This window comes from Somniosus microcephalus, chromosome 16 (genome assembly GCF_052327205.1).
Source record: "Somniosus microcephalus isolate GS21.2 chromosome 16, FLI_Smic_1.0, whole genome shotgun sequence".
In the NCBI taxonomy this organism is placed as follows: Eukaryota; Metazoa; Chordata; class Chondrichthyes; order Squaliformes; family Somniosidae; genus Somniosus; species Somniosus microcephalus.
The window spans coordinates 27,974,701-27,995,227 of NC_141002.1; the positions used below are offsets into that span (position 1 = coordinate 27,974,701).

The 20,527-nt window shown below is 45.9% G+C and overlaps 1 long non-coding RNA gene across 1 annotated transcript; it reads right to left on the minus strand.

Moving 5' to 3' along the window:
* Positions 1–17,576: 17,576 nt before the first annotated feature.
* Positions 17,577–20,339, minus strand: LOC147106038 (uncharacterized). Its single transcript, XR_015081320.1, has 3 exons — positions 19,632–20,339; positions 18,570–19,531; positions 17,577–17,786 (listed from the first exon to the last, which is right to left on the minus strand). It is a non-coding gene; the product is annotated as an uncharacterized LOC147106038 (long non-coding RNA).
* Between the last annotated feature and the right edge of the window lie 188 nt (positions 20,340–20,527).

The window sequence follows — 20,527 nt, forward strand, 5'->3', positions numbered from 1 at the left end:
TGATGGCTTCCACCTTCGTTGCTAGGGGGACGGCGCCATCCGAGGTGACGCGGTGTCCCAGGAAATCGATGATTTGCAGGCCAAACTGGCACTTGGCCGGGTTGATGATTAACCCATGCTGGCTAAGGCGTGTGAAAAGAGTACGCAGATGCCCGATGTGCTCTTCCTCGCTAGCACTGGCGATGAGGATGTCATCGAGATAGACGAAAATGAAAGGCAGATCACGGAGCACAGAGTCCATTAGTCGCTGGAAAGCCTGTGCTGCGTTCTTTAAACCGAACGGCATTCGCAGGAACTCGAAAAGCCCGAACGGTGTGATAACAGCGGTTTTTGGAACGTCCTGCGGATGAACGGGAACTTGGTGATACCCGCGGACGAGGTCGGCCTTAGAAAAGATGGACTTTCCCGCCAAATGGGCTGAAAAATCTTGAATATGTGGGATCGGGTACCGATCAGGAGTAGTAGCGTCATTCAGGCGTCGGTAGTCGCCGCATGGCCGCCAGCCGCCACCAGATTTCGGAACGATGTGGAGAGGCGAAGACCAGGGACTATTTGACCGTCGAATAATTCCCAGCCGCTCCATTGTGTCAAACTCTGCCTTCGCAGCCGCGAGCTTGCCGGGTTCCAGCCTTCGAGCCCATGCATAAACCGGGGAGCCCGTTGTGGTGATATGGCGCTCCACACCATGCTTCATGACCGAGGAAGAGAAGGTGGGCCTGGTCAGCTCCGGGAACTCCCCGAGGAGACGAGTGAATTCATCCGGCGACGGGTAAGCGCAGGCAACAGACCACGACACGGCGGTGCTGCGGTGGCAGGGGATCGAATGGAAAGTGGCCGCGTTGATCAAGCAGCAGTGCCGGACATCGACGAGGAACCCGTTCGCACACAGAAAATCCGCCCCTAGGATGGCCTGCAAGACCTTGGCCATGACGAACTCCCAGCAGAAGCGCTGACCGCCGAAACACAGTTGGACCCGCCGCTTCCCGAAGGTATGAATGGCCGCACCATTAGCTGCCTCGAGGGGAAGGCCGTGGCCCCCAGTTTGGAGATCAAGCCTCGACGCAGGCAAGATACTACACTGCGAACCGGTGCACAAAGAAAACGACGACCCGATAGGGAGTCTGTGATGTAAAGAAGCTTCCCTGAAGATCCGATGGACATCGCAGCCGCGGTGCGCCCTTTAGACCCGGTCCTCCTTCGCGAAAAATGCTGCGGGAGCTTTGTTGTTTTTTTTGGGGGTGAAAAACTGCAGGGATGATGGCAGCGTCTGGCTTTCGCGCCAAAACGGGCATGGTAGCAGCACCAGCCCACCGCCTGAGGAGCTGGAGTCGCGTCTGTGGGGGCTGGGTGCCTCATGGCCGCGCAGCACTGTTGGGTTACCGTGACTATCTTATCCGCTTCTGCCGCAAGTTCAGCACAATCTGTGATCGCAGAGCTGGCTAAGGCAGTTTGCACTGGTTCTGGAAGCTGGCAGAGGAACAATTCCCTAAAAAGGAAACATTCCGGTTCGGCCTCTAAGAGTGTGAGCATTTGGCTCATTAGCTCGGATGGTTTGGAGTCCCCGAGGCCGGGCATAGCGAGAAGTCTGCGAGCGCGCTCCGACTTCGAGAGGCCGAAGACCTGCAGCAACCGTGCCTTTAAAGTATCGTACTTGCCGTCATCCGGTGGGCTACCGAGGAGGCTGACGATCCGCGAGGCTGTGGCGCTGTCGAGGGCGGAGACCACGTAGTAGTAACAGGCCGAATCCGCGACGATGTTCCAGATGGCAAATTGAGCTTCAGCCTGGATAAACCACGCGGCTGGTTGTTGCTCCCAGAATTGTGGCAGTTTCAGGGTCACGGCGCTCGTATCCATGATAAATATCTTCCACGAAAACCGTTCGTATCACGTCGGGGTCACCAATGTAGGAACGGAGGTTCCTAACGAAAAGACTGAGTTCGACTCAGGCAATTAAAACAACGAACTTTAATGGAACAAAACAGGTTTTAACAGGAAACTGCTGGAATACATCGAATACAGGTCTGTTCTCTCTGAAGGCTCCACGAGGACTGCTGGGCTGGTCCGATGGCTGACGTCATGATGTCATCACGTTCTTCCCGCCATTGGGGGATCACGTGATGAACGGCATGACGTCATCACGTTAAAACAGCGCTGTAAAGGTAACTATATATAGTACAGTTAAACAGTGTAATTAAATGTACAGACACAGGCTGTAACTACATTGCTGTTAAAGGAATTATGTACAACCGCTCTGAGTCCTTTGGTGGCTCCGCCACAGTGTCATCTAAACCTGTCAAGGAGTAAGACCTTGTCATTGGCTGGATGTATATCAAATGTGACCTGGAACAGAAGAGCCTTCAATTAGTGAGAATCTGCATTGCTTCCTCTAACTTTGTAAAACACTGCTCACATCTAAAGAGCATACTTCAGCTTGGCCTACTATTCAAATATTCTGGTACCAATTGTCAGACGTGTTTTACATTACTCCTGTTGCCCAACGATGGTAGTTTCTGCGTTAGTGGGACTTTGTGTCTCTGGATTTACTCACTGGATTTTCTGCACTGAACTAAGAATGTCTGAATTAGTCAGTGCATGGTTACTCAAAAGATCAATTAAACCAACTGCGAGGGAGCAGATCTCATCTGAATTAACCAAACTACCATTTTCCATATTTGGAGATTGCATAAAAAGTCTGACTTAAAGCAGCTTTTAAACCCTCCGTGTGTTGCTCTAATTCTCTCATTTATTCTAAGCTTTAAATGTATCGGAATGCAAGATCGATTTATGGTGAAGTTGCACACTTTCTGTTGTGTGAAATATATCAACTATTACATCAAAGCATGGCTTTGTATGCACCGTAATGGAAATTATATACCATATTATATACCATATTATTGTATTTACGATTGACTTTGAACAACGAGCACAAAGCAGGTTAACTTCAACCCGCATCATAAGAAGATGAGGACACGGAGCAGGTATGCTGGAAATAACAGCTCAGCACAAGTAACGTCCAACAGGAGCTGATGTCTAAGTCTGAGGTAAGAAGTTCTCCTTCATTGCAGGGAAAGGGTCCAGATCAGCGTCCCCCGTAAGCCGCGCTGCCTCCTGCGCGGCCTGCCTCCCCCATTGCGTGGCCCATTCAGATTTTTGTGCATGTGCGTTATCTACAATGTGAAAGCCGACGAGTGACCTGCGCGGGATTTTGCTGATGACTGCGCAACCGCGCAGCTTAACGGGAGCATTGGTCTCGATGTAGAACATTGGAATATTAGAAACGGGTGTAGGCCTCGAACCTGCTTCGTCATTCAACACGCTCATGGCTGATCTGCATCTTGACCCCATTTACCTGAATTGGTGAGAGTTTTTAACAAATCTCTTTTTGGCAAATATAAAATGTCTGTCACTGCATTTTTTTTTATTTTAAATTTCTAATTTTTAAACTCGGCAAGGTTGACCTTTGGGAAGCATAGTCACTGAAAGGATGTGGGATGCTGCCACCACTGCCCTTCCCCCTGCCAGTAGAACAGCCTTTTCCTTCACTGATGCTGATGGCACCGTGCGCCCTCCTTGTCAGTCCCTGATGACACTGCCCTCCCAATCATCTACGCCAAAGCATTAGTGATATCGATGCAATTACTGCAAATTTAATTATAATGACTAGATATTTTCTTCTTCACAGTTTTATGTAAAACTCCTATTGTGCAAAACAATTTACTTAATGTCGATAGAGAAAGCTCGAGGATGGTCAAATCATCATTCATAAAAATGAGCTAGCCTTGTAAAATCACATGAGGTCACCTCCCTGCGCTGTTTGTACACTATGCATGTGATGGGCTCCAGTCCCAGAAGCATTGTGATAAGACCAGATAATTAGTCCTGTGATGTCATCAGCATTCGCTGTTTCAGTAAAAGTATGCAAAATAAGAAATCGAAAAATAAAAGGGGTTAATGGCAGGAAATTTCACCAGCTCTCCGTTTAATCAGTTCAAAATATAAACAACAATTGAACATACTTGTAGGTTGGCTGGTGAGCCTACGAATAGCTACACTCTGGGTTATTAATACTGCCTTATGGAAAATTTACTTAGTCATAGTCACAGAAAGAGGCCCTTCGGCCCATCATGTCTGCGCCGGACATCAAGTCCTGTCTATTCTAATCCCATTTTCCAGCACTTGGTCCGTAGCCTTGTGTGCTATGGCGTTTCAAGTGCTCTTCTAAATGCTTCTTGAATGTTGTGAGAGTTCCTGCCTCTACCACTCTTTCAGGTAGTGAGTTCCAGATTCCAACCACCCTCTGAGTGAAAAAGTTTTTCCTCAAATCCCCTCTAAACCTCCTGCCCTTACCTTGAAACTATGCCCCCTGGTTATTGACCCCTCTACTAAGGGGAAATGTTCCTTTCTATCTACCCTATCTATGCCCCTCATAATTTTGTACACCTCAATCAGGTCCCCACTCAGCCTTCTCTTCTCTAAGGAAAACAACCCCAGCCTGTCCAGTCTCTCTTCATAGCTGAAATACTCCAGCCCAGGTAACATCCTGGTGAATCTCCTCTGCACCCTCTCCAATGCAATCACATCCTTCCTATAGTGTGGCGACCAGAACTGCACACAGTACTCCAGCTGTGGCCTAACTAGCGTTTTGTACAGCTCCATCATAGCCTCCCTGCTCTTATATTCTGTGCCTCGGCTAATGAAGGCAAGTATCCCATATGCCTTTTTAACCACCTTATCTACCTGTCCTGCTGCCTTCAGGGATCTATGTACATGCACACCAAGGTCTCTCTGATCCTCTGTCCTTCCTAGGATCCTACCATTCATTGTGTATTCCCTTGCCTTGTTAGACCTCCCAAAATGCATCACCTCATGCTTTTCAGGGTTAAATTCCATTTGCCACTGTTCTGCCCATCTAACCATCCCGTCTATATTGTCCTGTAGCCTGAGGCTTCCCTCCTCGCTATCTACCACTCCACCAATTTTCGTGTCATCTGCGAACTTACTGATCATACCTCCTACATTCATATCTAAATCATTAATGTACACTACAAACAGCAAAGGACCCAGCACCGATCCCTGTGGTATAGCACTGGACACAGGCTTCCAGTCACAAAAACAACCTTCGACCTCAGCCTCTGCCTCCTGCCACTAAGCCAATTTTGGATCCAATGTGCCAAATTGCCCTGGATCCCATGGGCTCTTACCTTTTTGACCAGTCTCCCATGTGGGACTTTGTCAAAAGCCTTACTGAAGTCCATGTAGACTACATCAACTGCACTACCCTCATCCACACACCTAGTCACCGCCTCGAAAAATTCAATCAAATTGGTCAGACATGATCTCCCCCTGACAAAGCCATGCTGACTATCCCTGATTAATCCCTGCCTCTCCAAGAGAAGACTAATTCTGTCCCTCAGAATTTTTTCCAATAATTTCCCTACCACTGATATTAGGCTCACTGGCCTGTAATTCCCTGGTTTATCCCTACTACCCTTCTTGAATAATGGTACTATGTTAACTGTTCTCCAGTCCTCTGGCACATCCCCTGTGACCAGAGAGGTTCTGAAAATTTGTGTCAGAGCCCCTGCAATCTCCTCCCTTGCCTCACACAGCAGCATGGGATACATCCCGTCAGGGCCTGGGGATTTATCCACTTTTAAGCCCACTAAAACCGCTAGTACCTCCTCCCTCAATATTAATTTGTTCAAGTATATCACAATCCCCCTGCCTGATTTCTATGCCTCCATCACCCTTCTCCATAGTGAACACAGATGCAAAATATTCATTTAAAACCTCACCTACATCTTCCGGCTCCACACACAGATTGCCACTTTGGTCCCTAATGGACCCTACTCTTTCCCTGGTTATTCTCTTGCCCTTAATATACTTATAAAACACCTTGGGATTTCCCTTTATTTTGCCCGCCAGTGTTTTTTCATGCCCCCTCTTTGCTCTCCTAATTTTTTCTTTAAGTACCCCCCTGCACTTTCTATACTCCTCCACGGCTTCCACTGTATTTAGTCCTTTGTATCTGCCAAAAGCCTCCCTTTTTTTCCTAATCCATTCTTGTATATCCCTTGACATCCAGGGTTTCCTGGGCTTGTTGGGCCCGCCCTTGACCTTTACGGGAACATGTTAGCGTTGTACTCTCTCTATTTCCTTTCTGAAAGACTCCCATTGCTCTGATGTGGATTTTCCTACAAGTAGCTGATCCCAGTCCATTTTGGCCAGATCCTGCCTTATCATATTAAAATCGGCCTTCCCCCAATTTAGAACCTTTATTTCCGGTCCATCTTTGTCCTTTTCCATGACTACCTTAAATCTCACCAAATTATAGAAACATAAAAGATAGGAGCAGGAGTAGGCCATTTGACCCTTCGAGCCTGCTCCGCCGTTCAATGAGATCATGGCTGATCATCCAATTTCAGTACCCTGTCCCTGCCTTCTCCCCATATCCCTTGATCCCTTTAGCCTCAAGAAATATATCCAACTCCTTCTTGAATATATTTAATGAACTGGCCTCCACCGCCCTCTGTGGCAGAGAATTCCACAGGTTCACCACTCTCTGGGTGAAGAAATTCCTCCTCATTTCAGTCCTAAATGGCTTACTCCTTATCCGTAGACTATGACCCCTGGTTAAGAACATAAGAACATAAGAAATAGGAGCAGGAGTAGGCCAATCGGCCCCTCGAGCCTGCTCCCATTCAATAAGATCATGGCTGATCTGATCCTAACCGCCAATCCACTATCACAGAACCATCTCCTGAATCTAACAGAATTAGACACACGAAATAGGAACAGGATCAGGCTACACGGCCCCTGGGCCCGCTCCGCTACCCACAGGGCCATGACCATTCCGAACCTAGACTCATGTCCAAATTCCTGCCCGCTCCCCGTAACCCTTAATTCCCTTTACTTCTAGGAAACTCTCTATTTCTGTTTTAAATTTATGTAATGATGTAGCTTCTACAGCTTTTTGGGGCAGCATATTCCATGGACCTACCACCCTCTGAGTGAAGTAGTTCCTCCTCATCTCAGTTTTGAAAGAGCAGCCCCTTATTCTAAGACTATGCCCCCTAGTTCTAGTTTCACCCATCATCGGGAACATCTTCCCCGCATCCACCCGATCCAACCCCTTCACAATCTTATATGTTTCAATAAGATCGCCTCTCACTCTTCTGAACTCCAATGAGTAGAGTCCCAATCTACTCAACCTCTCCTCATATGTCCATCCCCTCATCCCCGGGATTAACCGAGTGAACCTTCTTTGTACTGACTCGAGAGCAAGTATGTCCTTTCTTAAGTATGGACACCAAAACTGTACGCAGTATTCCCGGTGCGGTCTCACCAATACCTTGTACAACTGAAGCAATACCTCCCTATTTTTATATTCTATCCCCCTAGCAATGAAAGCCAACATTCCATTGGCCTTCTTAATCACTTGCTGCACCTGCATACTAACCTTTTGAGTTTCGTGCACCAGGACCCCCAGATCCCTTTGTACTTCAGTACTTTCCAGTTTCTTGCCATTAAGATAATAACTTGCTCTACGATTTTTCCTGCCAAAGTGCATAACCTCACACTTTCCAGTATTGTATTCCATCTGCCAAATCTCTGCCCACTTACTTAGCCTGTCTATGTCCCCTTGCAGGTTTTTTATGTCCTCCTCACTCACTACTTTCCCTCCCATCTTAGTATCATCTGCAAACTTTGATATGTTACACTCGGTCCCCTCCTCCAAATCGTTAATATAGATTGTAAAGAGTTGGGGACCCAGCACTGACCCCTGCGGAACACCACTAGTTACTGATTGCCAGTCTGAGAATGAACCATTTATCCCAACTCTCTGCCTTCTGTTAGATAGCCAATCCTCTATCCATGCCAGAATATTACCCCCAATCCCATGATTTTTTATCTTAAGCAATAATCTTTTGTGTGGCACCTTGTCAAATGCCTTTTGGAAGTCTAAATACACTACGTCCACTGGTTCCCCTTTATCCACCCTATATGTTACTTCCTCAAAGAACTCCAGCAAATTTGTCAAACATGACTTCCCCTTCATAAAACCATGCTGACTTTGTCCTATTAAATTATGATTACTCAAATGTCCTGTTACTGTCTCCTTAATAATGGACTCCAAAATTTTACCTACCACAGATGTTAGGCTAACCGATCTATAGCTCCAGCCTTCTGTCTACTGCCCTTTTTAAATAAGGGTGTTACATTAGCAGTTTTCCAGTCTGCTGGGACCTTTGCCGAGTCCAGCGAGTTTTGGAAAATTATTACCAATGCATCCACAATCCCTACCGCCACTTCCCTCAAGACCCTAGGGTGTAAGCCATCAGGTCCAGGTGATTTATCCGCCTTGAGTCCCATTATTTTACCGAGTACCACTTCCTTAGTGATTTTGATCGTGTTCAGCTCCTCCCCCCCTTTAGCCCCCTGTTTGTCCAGTGTTGGGATATTCTTAGTGTCTTCTACTGTAAAGACTGATATAAAATATTCATTCAGTGTTTTTGCCATCTCCGTATTTCCCACCATTAATTTCCCGGTCTCATCCTCTAAGGGACCAACATTTACTTTAGCCACCCTTTTTCTTTTTATATAACTATAAAAACTCTTACTATCTGTTTTTATATTTTTTGCTAATTTACTTTCATAATCTATCTTCCCTTTCTTAATCAATCTTTTTGTTATTTTTTGCTGTCTTTTAAAGTTTTCCCAATCCTCTATCCTCCCACTAGATTTGGCTACCTTATATGCCCTTGTTTTTAGTCGAATACTATCCTTAATTTCTTTACTTAGCCACGGATGGCTGTCTTTTGTTTTACACCCTTTTCTTCTCAGTGGAATATATATTTTTTGGAAGTTGTAAAATAACTCCTTAAATGTACACCACTGATCATGTATCGTCTTACCCTTTAATCTATTTTCCCAATCCACTCTACTCAATTCCGCTCTCAGACCTTCATAGTCTCCTTTATTCAAGCTTAGCACGCTTGTTTGAGATCCAACCTTCTCACCCTCTAATTGAATATGGAATTCAACCATGTTATGGTCACTCATTCCAAGGGGATCCTTTACTAGGACATTTTCAATTAACCCTGTCTCGTTACACAGGACCAGATCTAAGGTTGCTTGCCCCCTGGTCGGTTCAGTTACATACTGCTCAAGAAACCCATCCCTAATACACTCAATGAACTCATCCTCAAGGCAGCCCTGCCCAATTTGATTTGTCCAATTAATATGATAGTTAAAATCCCCCATAATTATAGATGTTCCCTTATTACAAGCCTCAACTATTTCCTGATTGATACTCCGTCCAACAGAGTTGCCACTGTTCAGAGGCCTATAGACTACGCCCACTAGTGTTTCTTTCCCCTTATTATTCCTTACCTCCACCCAAACTGTTTCATTATCCTGATCTTTTGACCCAATATCATTTCTCTGTATTACAGTGATTCCTTCCTTTATTAACATAGCCACCCCACCTCCCCTTCCTTCCTGCCTGTCCTTCCTGATTTTTAAATAACCTGGTATGTTTAATTCCCAGGCATTGTCACCCTGCAGCCATGTTTCTGTAATGGCCACAAGATCATACCCATATGTAGTTATTTGTGCCATTAACTCGTCTATTTTGTTACGAATGCTACGTGCATTCAGATAGAGAACTTTCAAAGATGTTTTGTGACACTTAGTTCCTGCTTTTGCCCTTTTTATTACTTTACCTTTTACTCCATACCTTCTGCCCCTTCCTGACACGCTCTGGTTTTTAATTTCCCCACTGCTACCTAAGTCTATGCCCTTCTCTGTTGTCATTTTTATTATTTGCTCTCTAGGAACCTCCCCCCCACTAGTTAGTTTAAAGCCCTCTCTACAGCCCTGGTTATATGATCCGACAGGACTCTAGTCCCAGCACTGGTCAAGTGAAGCCCGTCCCAACGGAACAGCTCCCTCCTGCCCCAGTACTGGTGCCAGTGTCCCAGGAAGCAAAACCCATTTCTCCCACACCAGTCTTTGAGCCACGCATTTAAATCTCTAATTTTATTTGTCCTAGCCAAATTCGCTCGTGGCTCAGGTAATAATCCAGAGATTATTACCCTTGTGGTTCTGCTTTTTAATTTGTCCCCTAGCTGCTCAAACTCCCTCAGCAGAACCTCCTTCCTTGTCCTATCTATGTCGTTGGTACCAACATGGACCACGACAACTGGATCCTCCCCCTCCCACTCCAAGTTTCTCTCCAGTCCAGAGGAGATGTCCTTAACCCTGGCACCGGGCAGGCAACACAGCCTTCGGGACTCTCGCTCTCGGCTGCAAAGAACTCTATCTATCCCCCTAACGATACTATCCCCTACCACTACAACATTTCTTTTAACTCCCCCCACTTGAATGGCCCCCCGCTCCACGGTGCTGTGACCAGGTTGCTCATCCTCCCCGCAGTCCCTGTTCCCATCCTCACAGGGAGTAAGAGCCTCGAACCTGTTGGACAAGTGCAAGGGCTGCGGCTCCTCCAACACTACCTCCTGGATCCCCGTACCTGCCTCACTTCTAGTCACACCATCCTGACCCTGGCCACGGACTACATCTGAATTAATTAATCTAATTGGTGTGAATACCTCGTGATACACAGAGTCCAGGTAACTCTCCCCCTCCCTGATGTGTCTCAGTGTTTGAAGCTCGGACTCCAGCTCTTCAACACGGAGCTGGAATTCCTCGAGCAGCCAACACTTACTGCAAATGTGATCACTGTGAGCATCAATGGTGTCCACCAGCTCCCACATATTGCAGCAGCAACACATCACCTGATCTCCCATTCTATGTAATTAATTAAATTTATTAATATTATTCTTAAATACCCTCTGCCCCGATTCTAGATGGTGAATATCACACCTTAGAAACTATAAACCAAAGAGATTTAAGCTTTAAAAGGGAGAAATACTTACCAACCAATCACTTACCCGCTTTCTGGACTCCCCGGCCATCAGAAACATCCTTCCTGCATCTAGTCTGTCCAGACCTGACAGAATTTTATAGGTTTCGATGAGATCCCCTCTCAATCTTCTAAACTCCAGTGACTATAAGCCCAATCGACACAATCTCTCCTCATATGTCATTCCTGCCATCCCAGGTATCAGCCTGGTGAATCTTCGCTGCACTCCCTCCGTGGCAAGAACGTCCTTCCTCAGGTAAGGTGACCAAAACTGCACACAATACTCAAGGTGCGGTCTCACCAAGGCCCTGTACAACTGTAGCAAGACATCCTTCTTCCTGTACTCGAACCCTCTTGCTACAAAGGCCAACATACCATTTGCCTTCTTAACCGCCTGCTGCACCTGCATGCTTACCTTCAGCGATTGGTGCACAATAACACCCAGGTCTCTTTGCACTTCCCCTTCTCACATATGTAGTGTATGTACCTATAAGAGAGAAATACTTTTGCAGCTCCTGTATACTGTAGTACCAGCAGTGACCACACCTGTATATAAGCCTTGAGCATGCCTCTGTACCCCCAGTCTTGAGACTACCCTACTCCAGTAAACACCTGTTGATTGTTAAGTTACAGCATCCGTGTAGTTATTGAAAAACATCATACTCTCAGAATCACGGATTTAACAGTGGCGACGAGGGTCGATTCGAATCTACCTGCAACTCTGCATTTCCCTTCGAGGATTCACTCCGGGAGGGCGCTGGAAGAAAGTCGAGGCCAGAAGCACGGGCGTCGACCACGAGCAACCGCCCAGTCATCCGGCAGAGAGTGAACATCGCAGGGGAGGCTGTGGAGAGCTGGGCTTGGTTCCCCAGCCACGACGATCAGCAACAGACTGACGACAGGTACAGTGCAGACCCTTCCCGGACAGCGGCGGCTGGAGCCGAACGACGGCAGAGAAAAAGCCGTGCAGCGCCGATGGGGTAAGAGAGAGGGTGAAGCGCACAGGGCACAGCCGGGAGTTGAAAACCGAGCAGCATCGAGGAAAAACAAAACGGAGAGAGAGAGGGTAAAGCAGCAGCCGGGTTCAGGACCGAGCGGCGGAAACGGGAAAGGCACACAGAAAAAAAACGCGCAGAGCACAGCCAGGGCTCAAGGGCTGAACAGTGTCCGCGGGGAGAAGAAGGGAGAGCGCGGGAGACGCCATTGAGCCACGGAGAAGAAGGAAGAGCGCGGGAGACGCCATTTTTAGAAGCCGCAGCGGAGAAGAAGGGCGAGCGCGGGAAGAAAGGAAAGCGCGGGAGATGCCATTTTGTGCTAGCGGAGAAGAAGGGAGAGCGCGGGAGACGCCATTTTTGACAGTTAAATCACACCCAGGGATGCCAAAGAGTGGCAGTATCTCTACATTCGACAATGAAGTCAAAGATTGGGCGACATATGTGGAACGTATTGAGGTGTACTACAGGGCGAATGAATCACAGAATCACAGAATCACAGAAACCCCACAGTGCAGATAGAGGCCATTTCGGCCCATCGAGCTTGCACCGACACATATCCCACCCTATCCCCGTAACTCCACGTATTTAATCCCCCTAACACTAAACGTCAATTTATCATAGCCAATCAACCTAACCCGCACATCTTTGGACTGTGGGAGGAAACCGGATCACCTGGAGGAAACCCACGCAAACACGGGGAGCACTGGTTTTGTTAAATTCCATGGGTGCATAAACTTATGGGTTACTGCGAAACCTAATAACCCCAGAGAAGCCCGTGAATAAGAATTTCGAAAGTATAGTAGAAATCCTACAGGACCACTTAAACCACACACCGCTGCTGATAGCAGAAAGATTTAAGTTCCATAAAAGGAACCAACATAAAGACGAAAGCAATGCTGAGTAATTAACGGAACTGCGCAAGCTATCGAAACACTGCCAGTTTGGAGTGGGACTAGCAGACACGTTAAGGGACAAGTTTGTGTGTGGGCTTCAAAGTGAAGGAACCCAGAAACGACTTCTATCAGAAAAGGATCTTACGCTGGACAAGGCTTTCAGCATGGCAGTATGACACGAAGCAGCCGCAAGGGGCGCTGCAGAGATACAATGGAGACTGCAAGAATATGGCACCAATGAAATGTCCTATGGAACAGGGAAGTGTTATCGCTGCGGCAGAACAACACACGACCAGAAGGATTGTTGGTTCAAGGACCAAGTGTGCAGACAGTGTGGAAAAGCAGGACACATAGCAAGAGTCTGCAGGTCTGGGAAGAAATCCAACAGCAAGAAATCTCCACAGGAGAAGTACAAAAAGGTACACAAGGTGATGGACAGTAGTTCAGACGAACAGAAAAGTGACACAGACTCCGGAAGCAAGGAGCTGGGTTGTCTGAAAGTACATAAGGTTACCAAAATGGAGGATCACCAGACTATCTGGGTTACACTCAAGATAGATGGAGTCCAAGTGAAAATGGAATTGGACACAGGATCAGCTCAGCCCTAACAGTCATAAACCAAAGGGACTACAAGCGGCTATTTTCACATATTCCCTTGAAAGCTACAGAGATTGTCTTGAAGACGTACACGGGGCAAAAAGTCTACCCCAAAGGAAAAATAAGGGTGAAAGTGATATACAAAGGCCAGGAAATACCTAAAATGGACTTATATGCATTGCCAGATGGAGGACCACCACTGCTAGGACGTGAATGGATCCGGAAGACACAATTAGATTGGCATTCCATACAGGCACTGAAGATTGAGGCCAAAAAGGATGACGACGTCACACCTGGACGACTGTCAAAAATGCTAACTGACGCAAAAGAAGTGTTCCAGGAGGGACTCGGAACACTAAAAGGCATAACAGCAACGATTAAAATAGAGGAAAATGCAAGCCCAAAGTTTCTTAAGGCCAGACCAGTGCCTTATGCGATCAGACCAGCCGTCGAAGCAGAGCTGGAAAGGTTGGAACGTTCAAGAGTACTGTCCAAAGTAGACTGGAGTGAGTGGGCTACACCCATCGTTCCTGTAATGAAGAGGTCGTTGAGTAATACGCCAGGGGAACCAAAGAAAGTCCGCATCTGTGGGGATTTTAAGGTGACAGTGAACCCAGTCCTTCACACGGTACAATATCCGCTTCCACGAATTGAGGATATTTTCGCCTTGCTATCTGGAGGTAAACGCTTCACCAAAATTGATCTAGCCCAGGCGTACTTGCAAATGGAGGTAGAAGAAGCCTCGAAACAATACCTCACGATCAACACTCATAAAGGTCTCTACCAATACAACCGGCTGGTGTTCGGGGTAGCATCGGCTCCGGCTATTTGGCAAAGGGCGATGGATCAAGTCCTGCAAGGGATTCCAGGGACCCAGTGTTATTTGGACGACATCCTGGTCACGGGCGAAAATGACAGTGATCACCTCGCCAACCTGGAGAAGGTGCTCACCAGATTGAAGGAATGTGGGCTATGAGCTAATCGCCACAAGTGCGAGTTTTTCCAGAAGCAGGTCTCGTATTGTGGCCACGTTATTGATGAAGAGGGGTTACATAAGTCCCCTGAAAAGATTGAGGCAGTAGTCAAGGCTCCAGCACCGGAAAATGTGTCACAACTGAGGTCGTTCCTCGGGCTGGTAAACTACTACCATAAGTTCTTACCAAATTTGTCTACAGTATTACACCCACTGAACACCCTGCTGCAAACGGGGGTACCGTGGAAGTGGAATGACGAATGTAAACGAGCTTTCCAGAAGTGCAAAGAATTGATCACATCAAAAGAGGTGTTGGCCCATTTCAACCCAGCACTACCAATTCGTTTGGCATGTGATGCATCACCCTATGGTATTGGAACGGTGCTGTCGCACAAATTCCCAGACGGGTTGGAGAGGCCAGTAGCCTTTGCATCTCGGTCACTAACCTCAGCCGAGCGCAACTATGCCCAGATTGACAGGGAGGCCCTCAGCCTAGTATGGGGAGTAAAGAAATTCAACCACTATCTGCATGGGCAGAAGTTCACCTTGCTGACTGACCACCAACCACTTGTCTCCATCTTTAATCCAAAGAAGGGCGTTCCAGTGATGACTGCACAATGGTTACAAAGATGGTCCCTTTTTCTAGGGGCGAATCAATATGAAATAGAATATAAAGGCACGAAACAGCATGGAAACGCTGATGGGCTATCACACCTACCACTGCCTACTGTGGAGGAAGCACCAGCAGTAGACCCTATCGAGATATTTTATTCGTCAATAATTGAACGATTGCCAGTAACGAACGCGGATATAGAGAAGGAGACCCGCAATGATCCGACGCTGTCTCGGGTATATGATTTGACGGTGAGGGGATGGCCAACACATGGCGACTCACTGTTGCCAGCATTCTCATCCAGAAGAGAACAGCTGTCAGTATGCCAGGGGAGAGTGATGTGTGGATCCAGAGTGGTGATTCCACCCAAGTTAAGGGAGAGAGTGCTAAATGAGCGTCATGAAGGTCATCTGGGAGGGGTGAAAATGAAAAGCCTTGCTAGGGCTTATGTGTGGTGGCCGGGAATCGATCAACAAATCGAGGACCTAACCAAGAGCTGCTCAGGATGCCAGAAGGTCCAAAATGCACCACCAGATCCCCCTCTACACCCATGGGAGTGGCCCTCCTCTCCATGGCAATGGGTGCATATTGATTTTGCTGGTCCATTCATGGACTCAATGTTCTTAATAGCAGTGGATGCTCACTCGAAATGGCCTGAGGTGATAAATATGTCCTCAACCAGTACAGAGAAAATGATTGCAGTCCTACAGACCATATTTGCCAGGAACGGCTTGCCAGAGCAGATTTGCTCTGATAATGGACCACAGTTTGTGTCCGAAGAGTTTCGGAAATTTATGAGAAGGAATGGGGTAAGGCATTACACATCCGCCCCGTATCATCCAGCCACAAATGGATTGGCTGAGAGGTTCGTACAAACCTTTAAAAAGGCGATAAAGGCCATGAGTGACGATGAAATTCCACTACAGCATAAGGTGGACAATTTCTTATTAGCCTACAGAAATGCGACACATGCAGTTACGAACCAGACCCTGGCCATAATGTTCTTTAACCGAAGGTTGAGATCTCGTCTGGATTTGCTCAGACCAAATGTGCGAAGAAATGTTGAGGATAAACAATTCCAGCACATCAATGAGAAGCCGACAAGGAGCTTCAATGTAGGACAACCAGTCTTGGCCCGTGACTACCGAACAGAGAAATGGCAACCCGGAACGATATGCACAAGGCAGGGGCCATTAATGTACACAGTCGATGTCGGGGAGAACATTGTGAGACGCCACGTCAATCAGATCTTAGCGTCACAGGAACGAGTCAACCCCATGTCTCGCGTACCTGGGGATGAACCCGACATACCGGTAGCATCTACCTCAGAACCAGTAGCAGTGGAAACCGATGAACTAACCGACGAAAAGGGACCAGAATTGCCTCCGCACCAAGAACAAGAACCTCAGGAAAGGTGCTATCCTGAAAGGATCAGGAAGCCGCCCCAAAGACTGAATCTATAAATGGACTATTGTTGTTTAATGTACATGTTAAAGTGTTAATTGTTATTTGAATATAATCTAAAAGGGGAGGAATTGTAGTGTATGTACCTTTAAGAGAGAACTACTTTTACAGCTCCTGTATACTGTAGTACCGGCAGTGACCACACCTGTATATAAGCCTTGAGCATGCCTCTGTACTCCCAGTCTTGAGACTACCCTACTCCAGTAAACACCTGTTGATTGTTAAGTTACAGCATCCATGTAGTTATTGGAAAACATCATACTCTCAGAATCATGGATCTAACAACATCTACCACTTGCCCGGTTACATTCCCTAGAATTAGATCCAGTACCACCCCCTCTCTTGTAGGACTTTCTACATGCTGGCTCAAAAGCTCTCCTGGATGCACTTTAAGAATTTCACACTCTGACTATCCCAGTTAATATTGGGGAAGTTGAAATCCCCTACTGTTATTGCCCTATTATTTCTACACTTCTCTGAAATTTGCCTACATATCTGTTCCTCTATCTCCCCCTGACTGTTTGGAGGCCTATAGTACACTTCCAGCAAAGTGCTTGCCCCCTTTTTGTTTTTAAGTTCTACCCATATGGCCTCATTAGAGGAACCTGCTAAGATATCATCCCTTCTTACTGCAGTAATTGACTCCTTGATTAATATTGCGACACCCCCTCCTCGTTTACACCCCCTTCTGTCTCGCTTGAAGATTCTACACCCTGGAATATTGAGCTGCCAGTCCTGCCCCTCCCTCAACCATGTCTCTGTGATAGCAACAATATCATACTCCCACATGTTCATCAACAGCTTCAATTCATCTGCCTTACTCGCAAGATTCCTTGCATTAAAATAAATGCCATCCAGCCTTGCCATACTCCCTTGTGCCGTTACATATTTGCTCTGCCTTCCAGACTGACTTGTTTTTTCCTCGATATTTGGCTGTGCATTACCCCATACTATAGCTCTACTCCGTATGCCATCCCCCTGCCAAGTTAGTTTAACCCCCCCCCCTCGACAATACTAGCAAACCTCCCCGCAAGGATGTTGGTCCCGATCCAGTTCAGGTGCAACCTGTCCGACTTGTACAGGGAGCATGTTTCTACAGATATAGTGGCTTATGCAATTAAACACTTTATTGTTATGAATGATAAAACAGATATACAGTGGTAGTTTACATTCATTTTAAATACAACCACAGCACCAATAGACGTATAACATTAGTGTTTATTTGAGAATTACAAGTTCCAAATGTGGTGTCGAAACTGTTGTGATTTTAAGGAAAAGCCAGAGGCTGTGAAGGAACGGCCAGCAGCAGGGAGTTCCAACCATTCTGTGCAAAACAAAAAGTTATTCAGTCACAAGACTCCTCCTCCGAGAATAATTCCCACACACAACAAAGTATTCCAATCTTGCTCGGGAATGCCAGCAGGTTTCCAAGCTCTGACTGAAACCCCTTGGTCCTGATTTCCTTCAACAGTGCTGAGATTTTGCCCCATTTATCAAGGGCAGAAATGAATATTATTAGCAATCGTTGCATGATTTTAACAACCTTTTGTGGCGGGACATGAATTTTGTGCTCAACCACTTGCCGGGGTAGTGATGGGTGGGGGAGGGGAGTCATACCCTTTGGCTGTTTGCATAGAAAGAAAACTCAGCAAGGCTGAAGAATCTCTAATGACTTTTTAGAATAGTTGCAGTACAATTAATTATTATTCTGAACAAGAGTCTCCTGAATCCATGGTTGAAATTGGGTCCAGTGACCAACCCCTTGACCTGTGCTGAGGAAATGAGGGAGCCACATTATTTGAATAAAAAACTTCGCCATCAAGATCTTTGGCTCTGATTGTCGTAACATCAATGCCCAGTGTCACCTCCTCAGGAATGGTAAATGTCATTCTAGTTCTAGAACAATAAGATAGTGAAGCATGCCCCAGAGCAAAAATCAACTTGGTAATGAGCATTAAAGTCAATGGAAATAAAAATCATGAGCGACGTAAAATGGGCTGCCGATTCACTATCACCCATTTTACACTATTGCACAAAGTCGCAATCTATCGAGAAAGTACGACACAGGAAGTGTGACACAATGGACAGGAAATGTGTGCAGTCGTACCATTTTTATACAATTACTAAGAAATCACACAGTGATTCAGAGAATGCAGAAAATGCTGGAAATACTCCGGGTCAGGCAGCATCTGTGGAGGGAGAAACAGAGATAACATATCAGGTCGATGACCTTTTGTCAGAATTGGAAAAAGTTAGAGATGTAACAGATTTTAAGCAAGTGCAGGGGCAGGGAAAGGGGGGAGGGGAGGAAAGAACAAAAGGGAAGGCCTGTGATAGGATGGGAGGCAGGAGTGATTAAATGACAAAAGGTATGATTCTACAAAGCAAAAGGAGATGGTAATAGGACAAGTAAAGAAACAAAAGATGGGTCTAGAAGAGGTGTAAATGGAATAGCAGAGTCATCAACAGCTGCCATCTGAAAAAAAAAGGGGCAGAGGTTATGATCTGAAATTGTTGAACTCGATGTTGAGTCCAGAAGGCTGTAAAGTACCTCATCGAAAGATGAAGTGCTGTTCCTCGAGCTTACGTTGAGCTTCCTTGGAACAGTGGAGGAGGCCGAGGACAGAGAGATCAGAGTGGGAGTGGAGCGGAGAATTAAAGTGACTAGGCGACTGAAGCTCAGGGTCACGCTTGCAGACTGAATGGAGGTGTTCCGCAAAGTGGTCACCCAATCTGCATTTGGTCTCCCCAGTGTAGAGGATACCTCATCGTGAGCAGTGAATACAGTATACTAAATTGCAAGAAGTACAAGTAAATCACCTCGACCGCGTCTCTGTTTCCTGTCACTTAGCCAATTTTGTATCCACGCTGCCACTCTCCCTTTTATTCCATGGGCTTCAACTTTGCTGCCGAGCCTATTATGTGGCACTTTGTCGAAGCTGCAATGGTGGAAGTAAATTTGCTTACTTACAGTTTAAAGATAGGTGGGTAGTCATTCACATCGAGTCTGAGAATGCCAACAACAGCGACACCTGCTGGATCCCTCACTCTCTCACTGTTGAGATGTGGCTGTTTTTAAAAAAAAAATACAAAACACAATATGTCACACACTTATTAACACATCTTTAGATTAAGGCAGATGAATTAAACTAGGGCAGGCTATCTGTACCTGTGTTCAGTTTCTTTCTCATAATCGATCGTCTGTGTTAAATGAATCATTCCACTAGGAATAAATATCAAGCTGTAATGTAGAGTTGACTGAAAATTAAGGGGAAAAAATGCAAAGTATTGTGTTGTGATGTGCTAACATTTAAGAAAAAAACAACCTGAGGGTTAAGAAAATAAAAGATCACAATCGGTAGCCAATTTAGTGTCAACATAACCTAGCAGTGTGAGGTTCCAAATTATTGGGCTATAAAGATAATGGACCAGATTTTGTAGTCAGAGTGAATGAACGGCACTAGCTAACATTTACACTTGGCCACAGACTTTCTGTGCTCTATGTTACAGCTTGCCATGAACAGAGGGACAACCAGTAAACTAAGAAAAGAATATATATACACAATGCGAATGTATATTTATACACTCAGGGATATACCTGTTTATACACTGTATGAATAGAACTGCGTTTATGTGCTAAACCATAAATGTATTTTGATGCTTTGGCAACATAAGATGTAACTTATCATGCCAATAAAGCGATTTGAATTGTGAATTGTGAATTGTGTTTTTGCACTGGAACTTGATGTGATTAGAAATCCATTTCACTGCAGGGGTTCTGGGACCTGTGTGAACTCGGCAAGCCACAATGTTTCTCCTTAACCAATCAGATTAAAGAATCTTTAATGAGCCACGCAGAGTCTAAATTAGGAAATGTCAGTTCGAATATTTAGGTCAGTGCCAAATCATATACAGAAAGAGAGGGAAAGATAGATGGGATTAAGAGAACAACAATAAAAGAGACAGCAAGAAACAGTAAAAGAAATTTAAAAAACTTATTACTTTTTTATTTTTAAAATCTCCAACAATAATTAAAATCTGAAGGAATGAGACTCCACACTTGTA